General features: G+C 41.2%; 1 protein-coding gene across 1 annotated transcript in view; it reads right to left on the reverse strand.

Annotated features, from left to right (window-relative positions):
• Positions 1 to 9,987, reverse strand: part of unc13a (unc-13 homolog A (C. elegans)) — a gene marked incomplete at both ends in the record, with an annotated part of 292,945 nt that overhangs the window by 182,004 nt on the left and 100,954 nt on the right. The window lies entirely within an intron of this gene.

A 9,987-nucleotide genomic window follows, 5' to 3' on the forward strand; every position in this document is an offset into this window, starting at 1 on the left:
AGGTGACATGTGCAGTTACTAAATGAGTTTGTTAAGACTTTACTATTTTCCACTTTGCTTCAAACTACTCCCAATTGAACCACTTGTGATGACAACTAAACACTATGTCGAGCTAGCCAGGAGTCGAACCTAGAATGTTCTGATCTGTAGTCAGACGCGTTATCGATTGCGCCACTAGCCCTCCTGCATGTTACCCTTCCACACAACCACATGATTGATTCTATAACATGTTTTACACAATATCTGTCTAAGCTGACTTCACATTTGCAGTTCCTAAATGAGTTTGTTAAGACTTTACTGTTTAACACTTTGCTTACAACTACTCCCAATTGAACCACTTGTGATGACAACTAAAAACTACGTCGAGCTAGCCAGGAGTCGAACCTAGAATCTTCTGATCCGTAGTCAGACGCGTTATCCATTGCGCCACTAGCCCTCCTGCATGTTAACCTTCCACACAACCACATGATTGATTCTATAACATGTTTTACACAATATCTGTCTTTCTCATGCATTAAAAAGCTGACTTCACATTTGCAGTTCCTAAATGAGTTTGTTAAGACTTTACTGTTTGCCACTTTGCTTCAAACTACTCCCAATTGAACCACTTGTGATGACAACTAAAAACTACGTCGAGCTAGCCAGGAGTCGAACCTAGAATCTTCTGATCCGTAGTCAGACGCGTTATCCATTGCGCCACTAGCCCTCCTGCATGTTAACCTTCCACACAACCACATGATTGATTCTATAACATGTTTTACACAATATCTGTCTTTCTCATGCATGAAAAAGCTGACTTGACATTTGCAGTTCCTAAATGAGTTTGTTAAGACTTTACTGTTTGCCACTTTGCTTCAAACTACCCAATTGAACCACTTGTGATGACAACTAAAGACTACGTCGAGCTAGCCAGGAGTCGAACCTAGAATCTTCTGATCCGTAGTCAGACGCGTTATCCATTGCGCCACTAGCCCTCCTTGTACCCTTCCACACAACCACATGATTGATTCTATAACATGTTTTACACAATATCTGTCTAAGCTGACTTGACATTTGCATTTCCTAAATGAGTTTGTTAAGACTTTACTGTTTGCCACTTTGCTTCAAACTACTCAAATTAACCACTTGTGATGACAACTAAACACTACGTCGAGCTAGCCAGGAGTCGAACCTAGAATCTTCTGATCCGTAGTCAGACGCGTTATCCATTGCGCCACTAGCCCTCCTGCTTGTTAACCTTCCACACAACCACATGATTGAATCTTTAACATGTTTTACACAATATCTGTCTCTCTCATGCATGAAAAAGCTGAGGTGACATGTGCAGTTACTAAATGAGTTTGTTAAGACTTTACTATTTTCCACTTTGCTTCAAACTACTCCCAATTGAACCACTTGTGATGACAACTAAACACTATGTCGAGCTAGCCAGGAGTCGAACCTAGAATGTTCTGATCTGTAGTCAGACGCGTTATCCATTGCGCCACTAGCCCTCCTGCATGTTACCCTTCCACACAACCACATGATTGATTCTATAACATGTTTTACACAATATCTGTCTAAGCTGACTTCACATTTGCAGTTCCTAAATGAGTTTGTTAAGACTTTACTGTTTAACACTTTGCTTACAACTACTCCCAATTGAACCACTTGTGATGACAACTAAAAACTATGTCGAGCTAGCCAGGAGTCGAACCTAGAATCTTCTGATCCGTAGTCAGACGCGTTATCCATTGCGCCACTAGCCCTCCTGCATGTTAACCTTCCACACAACCACATGATTGATTCTATAACATGTTTTACACAATATCTGTCTTTCTCATGCATTAAAAAGCTGACTTCACATTTGCAGTTCCTAAATGAGTTTGTTAAGACTTTACTGTTTGCCACTTTGCTTCAAACTACTCCCAATTGAACCACTTGTGATGACAACTAAACACTATGTCGAGCTAGCCAGGAGTCGAACCTAAAATCTTCTGATCCGTAGTCAGACGCGTTATCCATTGCGCCACTAGCCCTCCTGCATGTTACCCTTCCACACAACCACATGATTGATTCTATAACATGTTTTACACAATATCTGTCTTTCTCATGCATGAAAAAGCTGACTTGACATTTGCAGTTCCTAAATGAGTTTGTTAAGACTTTACTGTTTGCCACTTTGCTTCAAACTACCCAATTGAACCACTTGTGATGACAACTAAAGACTACGTCGAGCTAGCCAGGAGTCGAACCTAGAATCTTCTGATCCGTAGTCAGACGCGTTATCCATTGCGCCACTAGCCCTCCTGCTTGTTAACCTTCCACACAACCACATGATTGAATCTTTAACATGTTTTACACAATATCTGTCTCTCTCATGCATGAAAAAGCTGAGGTGACATGTGCAGTTACTAAATGAGTTTGTTAAGACTTTACTATTTTCCACTTTGCTTCAAACTACTCCCAATTGAACCACTTGTGATGACAACTAAACACTATGTCGAGCTAGCCAGGAGTCGAACCTAGAATCTTCTGATCCGTAGTCAGACGCGTTATCCATTGCGCCACTAGCCCTCCTGCATGTTACCCTTCCACACAACCACATGATTGATTCTATAACATGTTTTACACAATATCTGTCTAAGCTGACTTCACATTTGCAGTTCCTAAATGAGTTTGTTAAGACTTTACTGTTTAACACTTTGCTTACAACTACTCCCAATTGAACCACTTGTGATGACAACTAAAGACTACGTCGAGCTAGCCAGGAGTCGAACCTAGAATCTTCTGATCCGTAGTCAGACGCGTTATCCATTGCGCCACTAGCCCTCCTGCTTGTTAACCTTCCACACAACCACATGATTGAATCTTTAACATGTTTTACACAATATCTGTCTCTCTCATGCATGAAAAAGCTGAGGTGACATGTGCAGTTACTAAATGAGTTTGTTAAGACTTTACTATTTTCCACTTTGCTTCAAACTACTCCCAATTGAACCACTTGTGATGACAACTAAACACTATGTCGAGCTAGCCAGGAGTCGAACCTAGAATCTTCTGATCCGTAGTCAGACGCGTTATCCATTGCGCCACTAGCCCTCCTGCATGTTACCCTTCCACACAACCACATGATTGATTCTATAACATGTTTTACACAATATCTGTCTAAGCTGACTTCACATTTGCAGTTCCTAAATGAGTTTGTTAAGACTTTACCGTTTAACACTTTGCTTACAACTACTCCCAATTGAACCACTTGTGATGACAACTAAAAACTACGTCGAGCTAGCCAGGAGTCGAACCTAGAATCTTCTGATCCGTAGTCAGACGCGTTATCCATTGCGCCACTAGCCCTCGTGCATGTTAACCTTCCACACAACCACATGATTGATTCTATAACATGTTTTACACAATATCTGTCTTTCTCATGCATTAAAAAGCTGACTTCACATTTGCAGTTCCTAAATGAGTTTGTTAAGACTTTACTGTTTGCCACTTTGCTTCAAACTACTCCCAATTGAACCACTTGTGATGACAACTAAACACTATGTCGAGCTAGCCAGGAGTCGAACCTAGAATCTTCTGATCCGTAGTCAGACGCGTTATCCATTGCGCCACTAGCCCTCCTGCATGTTACCCTTCCACACAACCACATGATTGATTCTATAACATGTTTTACACAATATCTGTCTTTCTCATGCATGAAAAAGCTGACTTGACATTTGCAGTTCCTAAATGAGTTTGTTAAGACTTTACTGTTTGCCACTTTGCTTCAAACTACCCAATTGAACCACTTGTGATGACAACTAAAGACTACGTCGAGCTAGCCAGGAGTCGAACCTAGAATCTTCTGATCCGTAGTCAGACGCGTTATCCATTGCGCCACTAGCCCTCCTGCTTGTTAACCTTCCACACAACCACATGATTGAATCTTTAACATGTTTTACACAATATCTGTCTCTCTCATGCATGAAAAAGCTGAGGTGACATGTGCAGTTACTAAATGAGTTTGTTAAGACTTTACTATTTTCCACTTTGCTTCAAACTACTCCCAATTGAACCACTTGTGATGACAACTAAACACTATGTCGAGCTAGCCAGGAGTCGAACCTAGAATCTTCTGATCCGTAGTCAGACGCGTTATCCATTGCGCCACTAGCCCTCCTGCATGTTACCCTTCCACACAACCACATGATTGATTCTATAACATGTTTTACACAATATCTGTCTAAGCTGACTTCACATTTGCAGTTCCTAAATGAGTTTGTTAAGACTTTACTGTTTAACACTTTGCTTACAACTACTCCCAATTGAACCACTTGTGATGACAACTAAAAACTACGTCGAGCTAGCCAGGAGTCGAACCTAGAATCTTCTGATCCGTAGTCAGACGCGTTATCCATTGCGCCACTAGCCCTCCTGCATGTTAACCTTCCACACAACCACATGATTGATTCTATAACATGTTTTACACAATATCTGTCTTTCTCATGCATTAAAAAGCTGACTTCACATTTGCAGTTCCTAAATGAGTTTGTTAAGACTTTACTGTTTGCCACTTTGCTTCAAACTACTCCCAATTGAACCACTTGTGATGACAACTAAACACTATGTCGAGCTAGCCAGGAGTCGAACCTAGAATCTTCTGATCCGTAGTCAGACGCGTTATCCATTGCGCCACTAGCCCTCCTGCATGTTACCCTTCCACACAACCACATGATTGATTCTATAACATGTTTTACACAATATCTGTCTTTCTCATGCATGAAAAAGCTGACTTGACATTTGCAGTTCCTAAATGAGTTTGTTAAGACTTTACTGTTTGCCACTTTGCTTCAAACTACCCAATTGAACCACTTGTGATGACAACTAAAGACTACGTCGAGCTAGCCAGGAGTCGAACCTAGAATCTTCTGATCCGTAGTCAGACGCGTTATCCATTGCGCCACTAGCCCTCCTGCTTGTTAACCTTCCACACAACCACATGATTGAATCTTTAACATGTTTTACACAATATCTGTCTCTCTCATGCATGAAAAAGCTGAGGTGACATGTGCAGTTACTAAATGAGTTTGTTAAGACTTTACTATTTTCCACTTTGCTTCAAACTACTCCCAATTGAACCACTTGTGATGACAACTAAACACTATGTCGAGCTAGCCAGGAGTCGAACCTAGAATCTTCTGATCCGTAGTCAGACGCGTTATCCATTGCGCCACTAGCCCTCCTGCATGTTACCCTTCCACACAACCACATGATTGATTCTATAACATGTTTTACACAATATCTGTCTAAGCTGACTTCACATTTGCAGTTCCTAAATGAGTTTGTTAAGACTTTACTGTTTAACACTTTGCTTACAACTACTCCCAATTGAACCACTTGTGATGACAACTAAAAACTACGTCGAGCTAGCCAGGAGTCGAACCTAGAATCTTCTGATCCGTAGTCAGACGCGTTATCCATTGCGCCACTAGCCCTCCTGCATGTTAACCTTCCACACAACCACATGATTGATTCTATAACATGTTTTACACAATATCTGTCTTTCTCATGCATTAAAAAGCTGACTTCACATTTGCAGTTCCTAAATGAGTTTGTTAAGACTTTACTGTTTGCCACTTTGCTTCAAACTACTCCCAATTGAACCACTTGTGATGACAACTAAACACTATGTCGAGCTAGCCAGGAGTCGAACCTAGAATCTTCTGATCCGTAGTCAGACGCGTTATCCATTGCGCCACTAGCCCTCCTGCATGTTACCCTTCCACACAACCACATGATTGATTCTATAACATGTTTTACACAATATCTGTCTTTCTCATGCATGAAAAAGCTGACTTGACATTTGCAGTTCCTAAATGAGTTTGTTAAGACTTTACTGTTTGCCACTTTGCTTCAAACTACCCAATTGAACCACTTGTGATGACAACTAAAGACTACGTCGAGCTAGCCAGGAGTCGAACCTAGAATCTTCTGATCCGAAGTCAGACGCGTTATCCATTGCGCCACTAGCCCTCCTGCTTGTTAACCTTCCACACAACCACATGATTGAATCTTTAACATGTTTTACACAATATCTGTCTCTCTCATGCATGAAAAAGCTGAGGTGACATGTGCAGTTACTAAATGAGTTTGTTAAGACTTTACTATTTTCCACTTTGCTTCAAACTACTCCCAATTGAACCACTTGTGATGACAACTAAACACTATGTCGAGCTAGCCAGGAGTCGAACCTAGAATCTTCTGATCCGTAGTCAGACGCGTTATCCATTGCGCCACTAGCCCTCCTGCATGTTACCCTTCCACACAACCACATGATTGATTCTATAACATGTTTTACACAATATCTGTCTAAGCTGACTTCACATTTGCAGTTCCTAAATGAGTTTGTTAAGACTTTACTGTTTAACACTTTGCTTACAACTACTCCCAATTGAACCACTTGTGATGACAACTAAAAACTACGTCGAGCTAGCCAGGAGTCGAAGCTAGAATCTTCTGATCCGTAGTCAGACGCGTTATCCATTGCGCCACTAGCCCTCCTGCATGTTAACCTTCCACACAACCACATGATTGATTCTATAACATGTTTTACACAATATCTGTCTTTCTCATGCATTAAAAAGCTGACTTCACATTTGCAGTTCCTAAATGAGTTTGTTAAGACTTTACTGTTTGCCACTTTGCTTCAAACTACTCCCAATTGAACCACTTGTGATGACAACTAAACACTATGTCGAGCTAGCCAGGAGTCGAACCTAGAATCTTCTGATCCGTAGTCAGATGCGTTATCCATTGCGCCACTAGCCCTCCTGCATGTTACCCTTCCACACAACCACATGATTGATTCTATAACATGTTTTACACAATATCTGTCTTTCTCATGCATGAAAAAGCTGACTTGACATTTGCAGTTCCTAAATGAGTTTGTTAAGACTTTACTGTTTGCCACTTTGCTTCAAACTACCCAATTGAACCACTTGTGATGACAACTAAAGACTACGTCGAGCTAGCCAGGAGTCGAACCTAGAATCTTCTGATCCGTAGTCAGACGCGTTATCCATTGCGCCACTAGCCCTCCTTGTACCCTTCCACACAACCACATGATTGATTCTATAACATGTTTTACACAATATCTGTCTAAGCTGACTTGACATTTGCATTTCCTAAATGAGTTTGTTAAGACTTTACTGTTTGCCACTTTGCTTCAAACTACTCAAATTAACCACTTGTGATGACAACTAAACACTACGTCGAGCTAGCCAGGAGTCGAACCTAGAATCTTCTGATCCGTAGTCAGACGCGTTATCCATTGCGCCACTAGCCCTCCTGCTTGTTAACCTTCCACACAACCACATGATTGAATCTTTAACATGTTTTACACAATATCTGTCTCTCTCATGCATGAAAAAGCTGAGGTGACATGTGTAGTTACTAAATGAGTTTGTTAAGACTTTACTATTTTCCACTTTGCTTCAAACTACTCCCAATTGAACCACTTGTGATGACAACTAAACACTATGTCGAGCTAGCCAGGAGTCGAACCTAGAATGTTCTGATCTGTAGTCAGACGCGTTATCCATTGCGCCACTAGCCCTCCTGCATGTTACCCTTCCACACAACCACATGATTGATTCTATAACATGTTTTACACAATATCTGTCTAAGCTGACTTCACATTTGCAGTTCCTAAATGAGTTTGTTAAGACTTTACTGTTTAACACTTTGCTTACAACTACTCCCAATTGAACCACTTGTGATGACAACTAAAAACTACGTCGAGCTAGCCAGGAGTCGAACCTAGAATCTTCTGATCCGTAGTCAGACGCGTTATCCATTGCGCCACTAGCCCTCCTGCATGTTAACCTTCCACACAACCACATGATTGATTCTATAACATGTTTTACACAATATCTGTCTTTCTCATGCATTAAAAAGCTGACTTCACATTTGCAGTTCCTAAATGAGTTTGTTAAGACTTTACTGTTTGCCACTTTGCTTCAAACTACTCCCAATTGAACCACTTGTGATGACAACTAAACACTATGTCGAGCTAGCCAGGAGTCGAACCTAGAATCTTCTGATCCGTAGTCAGACGCGTTATCCATTGCGCCACTAGCCCTCCTGCATGTTACCCTTCCACACAACCACATGATTGATTCTATAACATGTTTTACACAATATCTGTCTTTCTCATGCATGAAAAAGCTGACTTGACATTTGCAGTTCCTAAATGAGTTTGTTAAGACTTTACTGTTTGCCACTTTGCTTCAAACTACCCAATTGAACCACTTGTGATGACAACTAAAGACTACGTCGAGCTAGCCAGGAGTCGAACCTAGAATCTTCTGATCCGTAGTCAGACGCGTTATCCATTGCGCCACTAGCCCTCCTGCTTGTTAACCTTCCACACAACCACATGATTGAATCTTTAACATGTTTTACACAATATCTGTCTCTCTCATGCATGAAAAAGCTGAGGTGACATGTGCAGTTACTAAATGAGTTTGTTAAGACTTTACTATTTTCCACTTTGCTTCAAACTACTCCCAATTGAACCACTTGTGATGACAACTAAACACTATGTCGAGCTAGCCAGGAGTCGAACCTAGAATCTTCTGATCCGTAGTCAGACGCGTTATCCATTGCGCCACTAGCCCTCCTGCATGGTACCCTTCCACACAACCACATGATTGATTCTATAACATGTTTTACACAATATCTGTCTAAGCTGACTTCACATTTGCAGTTCCTAAATGAGTTTGTTAAGACTTTACTGTTTAACACTTTGCTTACAACTACTCCCAATTGAACCACTTGTGATGACAACTAAAAACTACGTCGAGCTAGCCAGGAGTCGAACCTAGAATCTTCTGATCCGTAGTCAGACGCGTTATCCATTGCGCCACTAGCCCTCCTGCATGTTAACCTTCCACACAACCACATGATTGATTCTATAACATGTTTTACACAATATCTGTCTTTCTCATGCATTAAAAAGCTGACTTCACATTTGCAGTTCCTAAATGAGTTTGTTAAGACTTTACTGTTTGCCACTTTGCTTCAAACTACTCCCAATTGAACCACTTGTGATGACAACTAAACACTATGTCGAGCTAGCCAGGAGTCGAACCTAGAAGATTCTGATCCGTAGTCAGACGCGTTATCCATTGCGCCACTAGCCCTCCTGCATGTTACCCTTCCACACAACCACATGATTGATTCTATAACATGTTTTACACAATATCTGTCTTTCTCATGCATGAAAAAGCTGACTTGACATTTGCAGTTCCTAAATGAGTTTGTTAAGACTTTACTGTTTGCCACTTTGCTTCAAACTACCCAATTGAACCACTTGTGATGACAACTAAAGACTACGTCGAGCTAGCCAGGAGTCGAACCTAGAATCTTCTGATCCGTAGTCAGACGCGTTATCCTTTGCGCCACTAGCCCTCCTGCTTGTTAACCTTCCACACAACCACATGATTGAATCTTTAACATGTTTTACACAATATCTGTCTCTCTCATGCATGAAAAAGCTAAGGTGACATGTGCAGTTACTAAATGAGTTTGTTAAGACTTTACTATTTTCCACTTTGCTTCAAACTACTCCCAATTGAACCACTTGTGATGACAACTAAACACTATGTCGAGCTAGCCAGGAGTCGAACCTAGAATCTTCTGATCCTTAGTCAGACGCGTTATCCATTGCGCCACTAGCCCTCCTGCATGTTACCCTTCCACACAACCACATGATTGATTCTATAACATGTTTTACACAATATCTGTCTAAGCTGACTTCACATTTGCAGTTCCTAAATGAGTTTGTTAAGACTTTACTGTTTAACACTTTGCTTACAACTACTCCCAATTGAACCACTTGTGATGACAACTAAAAACTACGTCGAGCTAGCCAGGAGTCGAACCTAGAATCTTCTGATCCGTAGTCAGACGCGTTATCCATTGCGCCACTAGCCCTCCTGCATGTTAACCTTCCACACA

The sequence above is a fragment of the Notolepis coatsorum genome (assembly GCF_963971535.1).
Source record: "Notolepis coatsorum genome assembly, chromosome: 2".
Lineage (NCBI taxonomy): Eukaryota > Metazoa > Chordata > Actinopteri > Aulopiformes > Paralepididae > Notolepis > Notolepis coatsorum.